This window comes from Schistocerca gregaria, chromosome 8 (assembly GCF_023897955.1).
Source record: "Schistocerca gregaria isolate iqSchGreg1 chromosome 8, iqSchGreg1.2, whole genome shotgun sequence".
NCBI classification, from domain to species: Eukaryota; Metazoa; Arthropoda; class Insecta; order Orthoptera; family Acrididae; genus Schistocerca; species Schistocerca gregaria.
Window position 1 is genome coordinate 430,387,435 of NC_064927.1, and position 16,075 is coordinate 430,403,509.

Sequence of the window (16,075 nt, forward strand, 5' to 3'; positions counted from 1 at the left end):
CACTGCGACCTTTGAGCAGCAAAGCACGAACAAACGGCGTAATCACCAAAATGGAGGTTTCACTACTGGATTAATGTTCACTCAACGTGCTGGCTCCGGTGGACAACTAGATTGTGGCCCTCGCAAGTACAGCCCGTCGATCCGGCAATGCCTGCCTGCTGCCAGCGGTCCCAGCATGTCCATCGCGCTGCCGGACCTCTCTGCTGCTCCGTCCCAACCAAAATACCGACATACTTCACGTCCTTCTGAAGATAGTACTGGTAATAGATATCGATAAACGCTGTTGCTGCCAACCACTGACAGACAACGCTAGGAAACGTAGTGGCACCAGTAAACACAAGAAGAAAATGGCTCTGAGCACTATGGGACTTAACATCTGAGGTCATCAGTCCCCTAGAACTTAGAACCAATTAAACGTAATTAACCAAAGAACATCACACACACCCACGCCCGAGCCAGAATTCGAACCTGCGACTGTAGCGGTCACGCGGTTCCAGACTGACGCGCCTAGAACCGCTCGGCCACAGCGGCCGGCAAACAGAAGAAGAAAACGAGACGACACTATCGCTGTTATACGATGCCAACGAACCAATGGCACCAACGCGAGCCACACAAGGATCAGTTAGAAACTGGAAAACGGAAAGAAACATACTGAAAGGTGAGTAATAGTGAAAGGCAGTAAGCTAACAAATGAAGAACGAGTGCTATGGCTTAAGAACGTTGGCTATGTGGAAACAAAGGCAATTCGTGTACCTTCCAAAGCCACACTCATTTTGGATTCAAGAAGGAAGGACATGGAGGTACAAGAAACAAGTGTGGAGAGTGTGTAGGTTTAATACTCGTTTGTTTGAGGAAATGCTCAGTCACATAGTACCAACACGTAGGGACCTAGCGAACAGAGGTCTGATGTGCTGTCAAATAATGTAAGATACAACTGGATAAATGTACAAATCCGACAAGAAACCACATGTTCAATTTAATTAGCAATCAGCTCGCGAAAACAAAATCACAATGCATTATAAGCCCACGTGGTAGCAGTTCAGAAGGAACAGCGCACACCTTACTAACTCAATTACTGCAGTCACAAATCGATGAAAAGACATTTAAAATAAGGACGGGAAGCACTCTCCCTAACATAGTACAGCTGAAAGAAATATTTTAAACACTTTTATAGATTAAAAGTTGACATTCGATCATCTAAGCCCATTACTGAACTACACTGCTGAAGTGGGCATGTCCATACTCTTGCGAGGCCAGCCAAAACGTAAATCTCCCTTGGATACTGACCAACTGTTCTGCTATGTACCCTCACCAGGTTAGGATGGCAAAAGTCGTACTTTGCAATACAGACTTTGGTAGAGCACTTGCCCAGAAAATGCAAAGGTCACGAGTTCGAGTCTCGCTCCAGTACACAGTTTTAATCTGCCAAGGGCTTCATATCAGCACACACTCCACTGCAGTGTGAAAATTTCATTCTGTCAGTCTTTTACGGCGGGAATTTTTAAATGAATGCACTCGCACGAAGAGTCGTTCATGATATCTATCGGCAGAAAGAGGGAACTGGAAGACGCGATGTGAAAACAAATACATCTTGTTTTTCCAACAGCATCTTTTTATCATCTCAAATATGTAACAGCTGCTCTTAAATCTCTCTTGTGCTGACACCTGGAGCTCTCATTTGTATGAAACAGTTCCGACTGAGCCGGCCGCTGTGACCGAGCGGTTCTAGGCACACAGTCCGGAACCGCGCGACTGCTACGGTCGCAGGTTCGAATCCTGCCTCGGGCATGGATGTGTGTGAAGTCCTTAGGTTAGTTAGGTTTAAGTAGTTCTAAGTTCTACGGGACTGATGACCACAGATGTTAAGTCCCTTAGTGCTCAGAACCATTTGAACCATTTTTGAGCTCCGACTGATTCTGAAGATGACAGAATCTGCACGCACTAGTGCTGCTCCGTCACTATGCTACACACTCAATACTGCTGCCAACAGCATATTTTTCCATAACATGAAAGGGAAGCAGTATCTGAGACGACAGTGAGACTGGGTTGTAAACTCCCCAGTGAATTTGTACAGTGAGTAAGCAGTAAGAGAAACCAAGGGGAAATTTTGAAGTGGCTTTAATATTCATTAAAAAGCAATAAAAATTTTGAGGTTTGCCAAAAACTGCAATTCTTTCAAAGACGACAAATTACTTGGAAAAGCAGTTGTACAAAGTGGATAGTGTCTTGAAAAGACGCCGTAAGATGTATTTGAAGAAAAGTGAGACAGGATAGTTAAATTTAGACGAATTACATCAGGCTGTGCTGAGGGAATTGGATACGGAAATGTAATACTAGAACTAATCGATGAGTTTTGCCATTTGTGCAACAAAATAGCTGATGACGGCCAAAGTAGAGAAAATATAAAATGCAGACTGGCCATATAAGGAAAAGCGTTCCTGAAAAATGGAACACTGCTAATGTATAAAATAAATTTAATTTTAAGGGTGTCTTTCCTGAAAGTATGTGACTGGAGTGAAACCTGCCGTGGAAGTGGTCGATGACTTTCAGACAAGAGGAGAATGGAAACCTTTGAAATGTGGCGTTACAGGAGAATGCTAAGGATTAAAGATTAGGTGGTTAGATTGGATAATTGATTCTATTTTTAGCCCAGTAATGAGTCGTCCTCCAACGTTTAAACTTCAGAGAGATGGCTTCTGAACCTCCCATCCTCAACAGCATTTTTAAGACTACTCAGTAAGACCATTCCTAGCACGTTCATGAAAGAATCCCGCATCCCACCAGGACGTGGCGTCAGCTGGGCGTAGTGCGCTTTTACCCAGTGTCGGTAAGGCATAGCCTGGCTTTCTTTACATTTGAAAGAGAGAAGAACCTGTTAAAATGTTTCCCTCACCTAAACTCGCTTCATTGGCCTGTGCATAATGTCAAATGGAGAGTGTTCTGGGTCCAGTTGAAAATTTAGGCATATATTTACTATGGGCGAGTCTCCACAGTCCATCATTGTAACATTTTAGATGGAGTCATGCATTGTCTATTGCATTCCTGCCGTTCATGGAGAAAATTTGTGGTGACGACAAGGAGGTCAGTGGACAGATCAACATGGGTCAGCGGCTTAACAGGACTGTATGGCAAGAACTGTTAACTCACCCCCCCCCCTCCTCCTTCTTGTCAGTGGGGTCTAACAAGTCCTCCTGTGCCTGTAGCGAGCGCCATAGCAGTAGCCTCGCCATGTCATCCTCAGTGTAGCTAACGTCACCCATTCACAGCCCGTCTGTCGGTCGACGTCTTGCTGAGGTGTGTGGGCGCGCTGTGACATCATGATGGAGTGTGGGATGGTTGGCAGCGGTCAAGGCAAGCAGGTAGAGGCCCACTAGGAAACCAATGTGACTCGACCACGGACCTGGTTGCTATAGAATCATAGAATCGCCCACCCAAAGATGAGTAGGTCAGGGCAGACCCACTCAGCAGGAGGGGGTGGGGGGAGGGGCAAGGTCAGCTTATGTATGGGGACTTTAAAGGCATTAAAGTTCCTCATACACAGACTGGCCAATCGTTTCACCCCAACCTCCCCTTTGCAAAGTGTGCTTGCCCTAACATGTTTGCCTTTGTTTGGGCGATTTTTTAGTGGTTGGGCCCTGGACCAAGTGTGTCAACTTGCTGGAAGATCGCTACCTGCTTGCCCCAGCCGTTACCTGCCAACCCACAATCTGTCACTGCAGGTAGGGTAGGATCTGCTATGCAGGTGTGGCGTGCCCACAAACTATTTGATGGGGTGGGAGTGAGGGGGAGTAAGCCAACAAGTTGGGGTATGAATCGACAGCTTCAGTGTTGACATTTCGGACCTCAGCAAAAGTAATCTAACATTACATTTCATTAGTATAATTACTGTAATTAGTATTATTATTAAATACGTTGATGAAAACATGACTAATGGTGAATAACTGATCAGCATAATAAAAATCAGATGTTTCATGCTGGAAAGGGACTGACGCCTATCAAATGTTTGAGCTCTATGGACCAGTACCTTTACCGCAAGGTTGACTGCCCTCAAGTACACAGAGGTGTTTGAGAAGCTCTAAAATTGGATTTTCAATCAGTTCTGATTCCCATCACTGTGCATAGTCTTGCTTTCTGCGATAGCCCTGGCAGCGTCAACCACTCTGGCGTTACCGCAGCCTCCAACGACAGTCGAAGTGACAAAAGACGCACGAGCTTTCGGTGCACTGCCCGCCGGGCATACGAAGTGCTGGCAGCTGCAAGAACCACTTGACCCCTGGCGCGCCTCGCTACGCCAGCTAGCGCCTCGTATTTCTCAGCGACGTCATCAATCATCCCCTCCCGCGCCCCGTCTTTCTTACGCCGCTGACAGACAATAGACAGCGACGACCGCCCGTGTCTCTACTTAAGCATGCAGCCGCAGCCGGCGCCGGATCGCCGGTACGCGCTCCTCATTAAGGACGGGAGCGTTTTTGCCGTGCCGAGTAGTCGGCTGGCGCGTTCTTCCTCACCCGAGGGCACCCGGCTCGCCTCAGCTGGCCCGGGCGTTTTCTCAGCTCTCAAATAGCTGACCGGCCTAATGTTTTCCTGACGACCACCCGTACCGCAATATTCGGACTCTTGATGTGCTGACCGATTTCAGGAATCAGTCAGGCAGCGGTGACATCGGCTTCTCCTCGCAAATGGCTGTCTCAACGCTTCAAGTGCCTAAGTGATTTTTCCAGTAAAACAGTTAAATGTGTGGCTACATTCACTCTCTTTAAGAAAAGAAATGAATAAAACTGCTCATTATGGTTTTCTAAGTCCCATGATGTCTTATGGGGTGATAAATATATAAAGCATTCTACAATGTAAAACGGTGCAAGGTGTTAGAAATTCTGAGAGAAAATGGAATAAGCTATAAGGGAAGACGACTAGCATACAATATGTACGAGAATCAAAAGTAAACACAAACAGTGGAAAGCAAAAAATGGGCGTAAGGCAGGGATGCAATCTTTAAGCCCTTACTGTTCAATCTCTACATCGAAGTACCAGTGATGCAAATGAAAGAAAGTTTGAAGACCGGTACGGAAATTCAGGGTGAAAGGATATCAATGAGAAGATTCTATGATGACATTGTTACCGTCAGTGAAAGCAAGGAAGAAGTACAGAATCTGTTGAATGGAATAAACAATCTAATGAGTGTAGATTATGAACTGAGACTAAATTGGAGAAAACTGAAAGTAACGAGAAACAGCAGAAATGAATACGTCAGGACTGGTGATCACGATGTAGATGCAGCTGAGGATGTAGGCAGCAAAGTAACCCACAACGGACGGAGCAAAGAGGACATAAAAATCAGACTAGTATTGGCGGAACGGGCATTCCAGCCCAAGAGAAGTCTACTAGCACCAAACATTGGCTTTATTTTGAGGAAGAAATTTCTGAAAATGTTCGTGTGCAGCACAGAACTGAATGACAGTGTAACATGGGCTGTGGGAAAACCGCAATAGAAGAGAATGGAAGCGTTTGAGACGGGATGCTACAGAGGGATGCTGGAAGTTGTGTTCAATTACAAGGTAAAAAAGGAATAGGTTCCCCACAGAATCGATGAGAAATGGAATATATTGGAAACATTGACAAGAAGAAGGGACAGGATTTAAGAACACCTGATAAGGCTTCAGGAGATAACTTCAGTGGTATTAGAGGGCACTGTAGAGCGAAAAACTGTAGAGGAGGACATAGAATGCAATTCATACAGTAAATAATTGAGAATGAAGGTTTCATGTGCTACTCTGATATGAAAAGATTGGCACATGGGGGACGTTCGTGGCGGGCAGCATCAAACCCGTCAGAAGACTGATGATTCAGAAAAAAAATTGTACTGACCAGGAGCCTCAAATTATGTCACAATTTACGATTTTCAATTTTTGAAAATGCTGCTTTTAGTGTTTCCCTTTCTAGCATTAGTCTGTCTCGTAATATGTGTATTTAGCTATATTTTATCTTGAATTTGAAGCAGTAGGAGCTTTGAATTTTCAGAGAATAAAATTGTGTCAGAGTAAATTTTTGTGTCAGCCTTCCCCAACTCCAGGTTCTTTCTTACATACCTTAGGGATGGATATGACGAATTCTTTAGACTGGAAAAAATAAATCATTTATTTAAAAAAAATTGTATTAAAAACAGAAAAATCAAACGATGCTACTGATGAAATGCTAATGTATGTTTAGCAGCAATTGAGACACTAAAATATTAAACTAAAAATATTTGAAAAATTTTTATAACAGGCTTATCAGTTTCGATCGCGCTCTCAAAATTTTGACATATGTGGAAGGTAGTCTTAGAACAAAGGTGAGAAAGGGAAAATGACATTAATATACTAAGCATCCTCCACTGTGTACTGTAAAGTGGTTTGTGGAGTACAGATGTCATAGATGACAATCATTCCCGAAATGTTTGTGGCAACCAACCAAGAACAGGCATTTCAGACGGAAACCGGGATAGAAACCTAACCCTGAACCTTACTCCATCTTCATACAGAAAACTGTACAACTGTTATAAAAAAAACAGGTGAATAAGTGCAACTAATTATGTCAACAAATGGATAGTTACAGCTGGAAAATCACGAAAACTCCAATAAAATCCAGAATAATGTCACCAGGAGGTAGAAACTGCGTACACCCTGTTCAGAATATTGTAATCGAACTGTGGTCTGAGTTTAGATTGCTAGGAATCACGAACTTCTGAGGACTGAGACTTGTGACAACCAACCCGTGTGACAATCTGACCTGGTCTCCCCAAGACGATAGTGTGCAACATTTTCTCTCGACTTTATTCTGTGGGCTAGCTGTGACAACCAGGCATTTCACGCGAGTGTTGGAGGTGGATATGCAAACCTCACACACAAGTCGCGAGTGTTCTCTCCAGTGAGCTTGCGTCGTTTATACACGTGTTGCTGATGTAGAAGACATCGCATGCTCCTGAGTCCGCTAGTAGCACTCACTTCGACTAGAAGAAGGGTCGCTACAAATAAACAATGGTATGCTTGGCTATTTGCAATGACTGTTCCGACATTTTAGGGATCTCAATACACTTTTACTAATCTGATAAACTATCCTTGTGGAATGTATACCACTCCTATTCAGTCACTTTGAAGCAATCACTCTCGTTTGAAGACAATCATAATACTGAAATTGGTATTATTAACAGCACGCAACTGTGCTATGTCATGATGATTTCTACAGTGGCAGGAGCGTACGGATGAGTCTCCCATTCGGACCTCCTGAAGAGCACTACCAAGGTGGAGGTGACCCTGACAAAAGACTGAATGAGCAAAGAAAGGATAACATTCTACGAGTCTGATTGTGAAATGTAAAAAGTCTGATATTGAGATGGAGATTACAAAATCTTAGAAGAGGATTGCAAAGTTTCAGCCTAGGTATAGTCGAGTTAGGTGAATTGAAAAGGAAAGAAGATAACGATTTCCGGCCAGACGAATTGAGGGTAATATCAACATTACGGAAAACATTACAGTAGGAGTAGGATTTGCCACGAATGTGAAGATAGGACAGACAGTGAGTTACTGTGTACAGGTTAAGTGACAAGATTATTCTCATCAAAGTTGACAGCAAACCAATGCGGACAATGGCAGTTTTGGTATACATACCGAAGTCACAAACAGAAGTTGAACAGACAGTGCTGCAATGTACGGGCTGTACGTCTAACGCCTGTACGCCTGACATGACAGCAACCCTTCTCACAGCAGTGGTGCATTAGCGGCCTTGTTTGAAGGGGTCACACAGCAGACGACAGACCTTCAATAATGCACGCTGCCTATTGCAGCAGACGGCGATTCAGGCACCACCAGAGGTCGCAAGTCCTGCAGACCTGTATGCGTCCACGGGCCACGTGGTCGCAAATAGTTCCTCTTGTATCTCTACGCGGCATGGGTATTTTAGGGCGGCGCAAAGCCTCTCTGAGGCATCTTCCATCGGGTTCAGGGCTGTATGCCAACTGCATCCGCATATCTTCAACCAGAGTTTTTATCGAAACCTTCGCTACGTACGACGCCGTGTCACACCGGCGACCGCTGAACAAGACAGGTGCCTTCATCACGACCAGGAAGTGCCCTCCGCATTGCAGACGACCACGAACTCGATATCGGCCGTCGACCTTCACTAAATTATTTTTTTCTACTTTCCGAGTGAATATTAAACCTTGACTGTTTCATGAGTACGATCTTCAGCCTAAATTCGGACTTGTGTAAGTTCAGTGATAGTCACGACCTTTCACTAACTATTCTAATGTTTAGCATTTCGCTAAGGGAGAAGTATTTTAGTTATTTACCTGAGCGTTATTCTTGTTGTACCACGACAGGCGCAAAACTTAGTACATGTACGGACGTTGAACGGATAATTCATTATGAAAAAGGATATGGAAACCTAAGACGCGTTGGGGTTGGGACATGGTAGTAATGGGGAGATTAATTACGAGGGAAATTGTCCCCGTTCAAATGGTTCAAATGGCTCTGAGCACTATGGGACTTAACATCTGTGGTCATCAGTCCCCTAGAACTTAGAACTAGATAAACCTAACTAACCTAAGGACATCACACACATCCACGCCCGAGGCAGGATTCGAGCCTGCGACCGTAGCAGTCGCGCGGTTCCGGACTGAGCGGCTTAACCGCGAGACCGAAATTGTCCCCATAGCAAGAATGAGATTGGGGTAACAATAATCGAGATTTGCAACAAATTTGAGCTAATAATGGCAAATAAATCTCTATTAATCAAGAGAGGAGAAGATATGCTTGGAAACGTCCCGCAGACATGAGTAGATTCCAGATGAATTACGTCGTGATCAGACAGAGACTATGAATTCAGGTAGTGGATTTTGGAAATTTAACACTGTAGGGTGGAATAGTGGGTGAATTTTTTTGAAAATATATCATTATTAAAGAACTACTAAAGTATTTTTAAAGTTACATCTGTGAACTCTTCTAGGATACATATAAAAAAATACGTGTTTCAGTGTTTTTGGAAACTGAACCACTAAGGGGGTGAAACAGGGCCAGACTGATCCACCGACTCATCGTCGCCCAGCCAAAACCGCTAAGGACAGAAACTTGAAGTTTCAAAAGGGTGTGGATCTTATATTGTAGCGTCGTTTAAAAAGGGAAATCCCATTCCTAAGGGAGTGAAGTAAGCGATAAAAGACTGTTTGAAAATATGGACTCTCACTCAGAAAATAAAAAATAAGAGTTCCAGAATTTTTGGAAATTCAGTTACTAAAGGGGTAAAACAATGGGAGAATTTTTTTCGAAAATAATTAATAACAAAAGAACTATTAAAGGGTTATTAAGCTACATCTATGAACATTGATATTTGTCCTCGCAGTTAGAAATGAAAAAAAAGTTTCTGGAAATTCGATCCCTATGGAAGCACAATAGGGGATGAAAACTTTTAAGAAAATATTTCGTTACATTAAAAAAATTTCAAAGCTAAATTTGTGAAAACTGCTATTTCCTTTCTCAGATAGATATAAAGAAAAGCGTCATCTCTCCCGCTCTCACTATTCATCGCATTTACTTATGACGATAATACATTGAAACGCCAAAGAAACTGGTATATACCTGCGTATTCAAATACAGAGATACGTAAACAGGCAGAATACGGCACTGCGGTCGGCAAAGCCTGTATAAGACTTCGAGTTTCTGGCGCAGTTGTTAGATCGGCTACTGCTGCTACAATGGCAGGTTATCAAGATTTACGTGAGTTTGAACGTCGTGTTACAATCGGTGCACGAGTGATGGGACACAGCATCTCCGAGGTAGAGATGAAGTGGGAATTTTCCCGTACGGCCATTTCTCGAAAGTAGGTCTACCTGAATACAAGGAATCAGGTAAAACATCAAATCTCGCATACCGCTGAGGTCGGATAAAGATCCTGCAAGAACTGGTCCAATGACGGAAGTGCAACCCTTCCACAAATTGCTGCAGATTTCGATGCTGGGCCATCAACAAGTGCCAGCGCCCGAACCATTCAACGAAACATTATGAACATGGGCTTTCGGAGCCGAAGGCCCACTTGTATACTCTTGATGACTGCATGACATAAAGCTTTTCTCCTCGCCTGGGCCCGTCAACACCGGCATTAGACTGTTGATGACAGGAAACATGTTGCGTGATCTGACGAGTCTAGTTTCAAACTGTATCGAGCGGATGGACTTGTACAGGCGTGGAGACAACCTCATGAATCCATGGACCCTACATGTCAGAAGGGGAATATTCAAGCTGGTGGTGGATCTGTAATGCTGCGGGGCGTGTGCATTTGGAGTGATATGGAATCCCTGATACGTCTAGATACGACGCTGACAGGTGACACGTACGTAAGCTGCCTGTCTGACCACTTGCGTACATTCATATCCATTGTGCATTCCAACGGACTTGGCAATTCCAGCAAGACACTGCGACGCAGCACACGTCCATAATTGCTACAGAGTGGCTCCAGGAACGCGATTCTACTGTAAGTACTTCCGCTGACCACCAAACTCCCCACACATGAACATTTTTGAACGTTTCTGGGGTGCCTTGCAACGTGCTGTTCAGAAGACATCTCCACCACCTCGTACACTTACCGACATATGGACAGCTCTGCAGGATTCATCGTGTCATTTCCCTCCGGCACTATTTCAGACATTAGTCGAGTCCATGCCGCGTCGTGTTGCGGCACTTTGCGTGCTCGTGGGGGCACTACACGATATTAGAAAGGTGTACCAGTTTCTTTGGCTCTTCAGTTTAAAAGTCACATAATATTTGTTGTAATAATAAAAATTAGTAAACAGGGTAGTAATACTGGAAGTTAAATAAAATTTCATGTAAATGCACGTGTCTTTTCATCGTTTTATCTTTCGAATATAATATGTATGAAATAATACGGTTGACCTTAAAAAAGTATGAAGCTTACCACCAGTCACACCGCATTCTCACATCACAAACGCGTAAAAATTCTTTTGTTATTTTATCAAAAGTACCTAAGTAGTAATCATTACATGCACGTTATGTTGTCATAATGTGCTATTTCAAATGTACAAAGTTTCAAGCAAATCCCTGACCTGGATGTCGTGGGCTTCCCTTGTTAGCAAGATATCATTGTAAACGTAAGATTGAGAAGAGATGGTGTAATAGGGCATAATGGGGGAAGGACAGAGGAGGAAGATCATCTGTCACCTTTTCAAAGGATCCACACCCGCAGGGTCCTGCTGGAACGTCTTAAGCGATTTGGGAAAATCACGGAAAATGTAATTAGAGGGACAGACGGAGATTTGAACCGGTATCCGCTCGATTAGTCAAACCTAAAAGGGATGCATTCTAGTGTGAGAGCAGTTCCAGACAGGCGCGAATCGTTTTCAGTCAGTGTAGACTGTCACGCGGTACTTCGCTATCGCCACGCTCGAAGCTGGACCGTGATGGAACGTCTGAAGTCGATGAGGATGAGAATGGCGGCGCTATTTGCTTGCAGTGTGTGTGTGTGTGTGTGTGTGTGTGTGTGTGTGTGTGTGTGTGTGTGTTGTCCTTCTGTATACGCTATGTTGTGCTTCTCAGTCATCGTATCCTCGTGTACCAAGGTTTTAAATTTCCGTGCACGGGCCTCCCTCGTGGCATTTGTCCCTAGTGGCACCTGTCAAAATACCGACAGTTGACGAATGCTTCACCCGGATGCCCTACCATAAGTTGTTTGAACATTGGCAACTTCTACTTTAAGAAATGTGTTGCCATAATGCAACGAAGACCTACAGTATCCTATAACTTCAGCATTAGTGATCCACACTTGGTATCACTCAACTACACCTTTAAAAAAAAATAGAAAATAGTGACTCAGCACGAGGGGATTATCCGAATGAGACGAAAATTTGGGGTAATTCTTCTGATTCAAAAAGGGTATTTTTGGCTCAAAAACGGGCTGTTCGAGCTACATGTAGTGTAAGTTCGAGAACCTCTTGTCGACCCCTATTCAATAGTCTGGTAATTCTGACATTTCCCTCACAGTATATATTTTCTTTCATGTCGTTTCTTGTTAGCAATGTTAGCTTATTCCCAGGAGTTAGCAGCTCTCACTCAGTTAATACTAGGCAGAAATCAAATCTGCATGTGGAATGCATTTCCCTGACTCCTGTGCAGAAAGGAGTGCAGTATTCTGCTGCATCCATTTTCAATAAGCTACCACAAGAACTCAAAAATCATAGTAGTAGCTCAAACACTTTTAATTCTAAACTGAAGAGTTTCCTCAAATTCCAGTGTTACAGCTGATTTTCTTTATTTAAACTTACGACTTGCTGCCTGAAAATGTTTCTTATATTTCATTTTATCTGTTTCCACTATCGTGTTATAATTTCATGTATTGACTCGTTCCATGAACATGGAGACTTCTCCTTAATTTGGTCCCACGGAACAATAAATCAATAAATAAAATGTGATGTACATGTACAGACAAAAATGGTTAGAATTTAAGAAAAAATGGAAGATTTATTCAAGAGAAGGGCTTCTCAGATTGAACAAGTAAATAAAGCGTTGGTCTACGACTGGCCCTTATGCAAGCCGTTATTCCGCTTGACGTGGATTGATAGTTTCTGTATGTCCTACTAAGTGATACCGTGTCAAATTTCTCCAGTTAACGCTTTAAAGCATTGTGGGACCTGACCATAATGCTCAAAACGTTCTCAGTTGAAGACATATCCGCCGATCTTGCTGGCCAAGGAAGGGTTTGGAAAGCGCGCAACAAGCAGTAGAAACTCTCGCCATGTGTGGGTGGGCATTATTTGGCTGAAATTTAAGACCATGGTGGCTCACCAGGAAGGGCAACAAAACGGGGAGTAGAACATCGTCGACGTACCGTTGTGCTGTACAAGGGTACCGCGAATGCATGCAAAGGGATGTCCTTCTATGAAATGAAGTAGTACACCAGACCATCACTCTTTGTTGGTGGGCCGTATGGCGGCCGACTGTCAGACAGTCAGGATTGTATTCCACTGCTGTCCAGGGCGTTTCCAGACGCGTCCTCACTGGTAATCGGAGCTCATCACTGTAGACATTTCTACTCCAGCCATTGAGATTCCAGACCGTTCCTACCTTGGCCAGCACGGTCGCCGGATCTCTTCGCAATTGAGGACGTTCGGACATTATCGGAAGCCCTCTCAAACGGCCTCGGTGTTTTGACGAAATGACGCGCTAAGTGGACAGAATCTGGCACGATGTCTCTCAGTAGGGCGTGCAACAACTCTATCAATCAATGGCAAGAGGAGAAATTGCCTGAACAAGGGCCAGCTGTACCACCAACATGTTATTGTTTTCCTCGATTTGTGAATCTCTTTCTCTTAAATGAATCATAGAGTTTTTTCTGAAATTTCAACCATTTGTTTGCCTGTAGATGTACATCACACATACCGATTTCCATCCCATTCGGATAATACATTCATGGTGCATCCTTTTTTTTTGTCTCAGGCTGTAATAAAATTACCTGGCTGTAACAGTATGTAGATATATGAAACTCAGTCGTAGATAAACTAGATGTCAGATTACGGGAGATTGAGATGATGTCTCTGAAATGCAACTAATCTACAAAGAATACTGCTTATAAAACCCTTCTTCTACCGATTCGAGAATTTTGTTCAAGTGTGTGGGATCCACATCAAATAAGAGTATGAGGAGATATTGAATGTATTCGACGAAGAGCAGTGCTAACGGTTACAGGTCTGTTTGTCCTATGGGATAGCGCCACACAGATGTTGAAAGAATTGAAATAACGAAAGCTAGACAAGAGACACAAAATACCTTGAACAAGTCTACTCAAAGTTTCAAGAAATAGTTTCAAGAGATGAAAACATACTACGGTCTTCTACGTATGGCCCCGATAGCGATCATGAGCACATGATTAGATTAATTATGGCACGCGCAGAGATGATTAAGCAACCACGCTGCTTGCACTCCATACGTTACCGGAACGTGAAGAATCCCCTAGTAACTGGCACACAGAGAAGTACCCTTTCTCATTCGCTTCAAAGAAGCTGTCAAAGTATGGATACAGATGCAGATGAACAGTAAACTGCTGCGGTAGAGTCAGGATAAAAGGATGTTTTACTCCAGGTAGCGAAAACCAGTTCGTTACATGTGATTTTTCAGACTATTTAAGAGGGCTGCAGACTGCTATTACACGCAATTTTTGTTAGATCACTGCAAAACGATACAGCAGAGGGATGTACTAGTTTTATAATTAAAGTGCAGCTACTCAGAGAGGTCCAATGTGGGCTGTAATTAACGAATGGCAGCGCAACTTGGTAGATATTCCAATGTGTTAACGTGGAACCGATTTAGCTAAGAAAAATAGGCCGAATTGACACCACCAGGTGCAAATTCGGCGCTGTGAATGCAAGGAAGATGTAGAGAAATGTTTCCATACGTGATGTATTAGGAACGGGGTATGGGCGCGAAAAGTCTAAACAGTTATTTGATTACAAACCACTGCTTTCACAGTTTGTTCAATATGAGCACCGGAGAGGTCGACGAGGTGCTATAGAGCGCCAGATTTCCTCCTGGTGGCCAAAATGTGAACTAATTTTTTTCCTGCACAAATGGGTTCCGCGTTAGCTTATTATCGTATCTAGGAAGTTCTGTTGCCTTACGTTAATTACAACCCAAGATGTACCTGCTGAATAGCTTCACTTTAATCGTAACCATCCACACGATATTTTTCTCGCCTAAGATGTGCTCTCACGTCCCTGGAGCACAGAGCGCTCTGGTGCGGCTAACAGTTAACCAGAGTGCGGTGCAGGGGGCGTGTGTAGGCTGCTGCCGGTCACGGCGGCATCCATCAGCGGACCTCTGCGAGATGGCGCGAGCGGCCTTCGCCGGCGCCTCCCAGAATAGCCAGCCGGGCAGCGGCGGCTGCCCTCGGCACCGCTTGACCCTCGTTGGAGCCTCGTTAAGGCCCGCACGTCGCGCTGGAGCCCGCCGTGGCCGTACTTCAGCGCCACTTGACGCAGGTCACTGTCCGACCAGTTGCTCGACACTGGGAAAGTGAAGCCGCGACCGATGGATCTTCCCCCCACACCACAAAGTGATGTCACGTGAAAGCAACAGGACGTTGTCCTCAGCTAACAAAGAGGGGCCAGAGCTTTATATGCACAGATTTAGACGTATTTCACCGTAATATTCTTGAGCCACTCGAAAGCAACTGGCTGTTCCCCAGAGAGCACTCTTCAGTACGGGCCCTTTTCTTAGCTAGCGTTTATCATCAGGCTGTACCCCTGCACAGTGTCTAAGGCGCTGGAAAAAAAACGCAGGTCACTCCCGTGTCCGGAAATCACATTTATCATAACAATCCAAAATAAATTTTTGTTTAGAAGCTAAGTAAAAATAAAAGTGTATCAAGCAAATATTGTATAGTTACCAATGGGACATTAAACAGAATGATTGTCTTACAAATAAGTAGAGTCGCGGTCTACCAAAGCTACGGTTCGTTACTTTCGGTACACTCCACAAATGACGCAGTAAATGGTAGGGTTTCCGGTAGTATAGGTATCATTGTTAGGGAAAGAAATTTAATTTAATGTGTAAAAGAGAAAATGGGAACCCACTTTTTCTTTTTGTCTTTTTGCTTGCTTGGTTGTTTGTTTCGCACATAATCAGAACCGCCCATTATTCCGTGTTAGCTCATTGTGTTTTTGGTTCAAATGGCTCTGAGCACTATGGGACTTAACTTCTGAGGTCATAATTCCCCTAGAACTTAGAACTACTTAAACCTAACTAACCTAACGACATCACACACATCCATGCCCGAGGCAGGATTCGAACCTGCGACCGTAGCGGTCGCGCGGTTCCAGACTGTAGCGCCTAGAACCGCTCGGCCGTTCCGGCCGGCAATTGTGTTTTTCTTACCCTTACACAATATAAATTGTGTTTAACAAGTAAAACAATTAGCTGATCGCGTGATTTCTGCATTTTTAACTGACCGAAGCAATTACTTTTGATGCAAGTATATATATAATGCTATTTTGTGCTCTATAGAACGTTCCTCATCATGGTCAAGCTCAAGAGTTGACTGT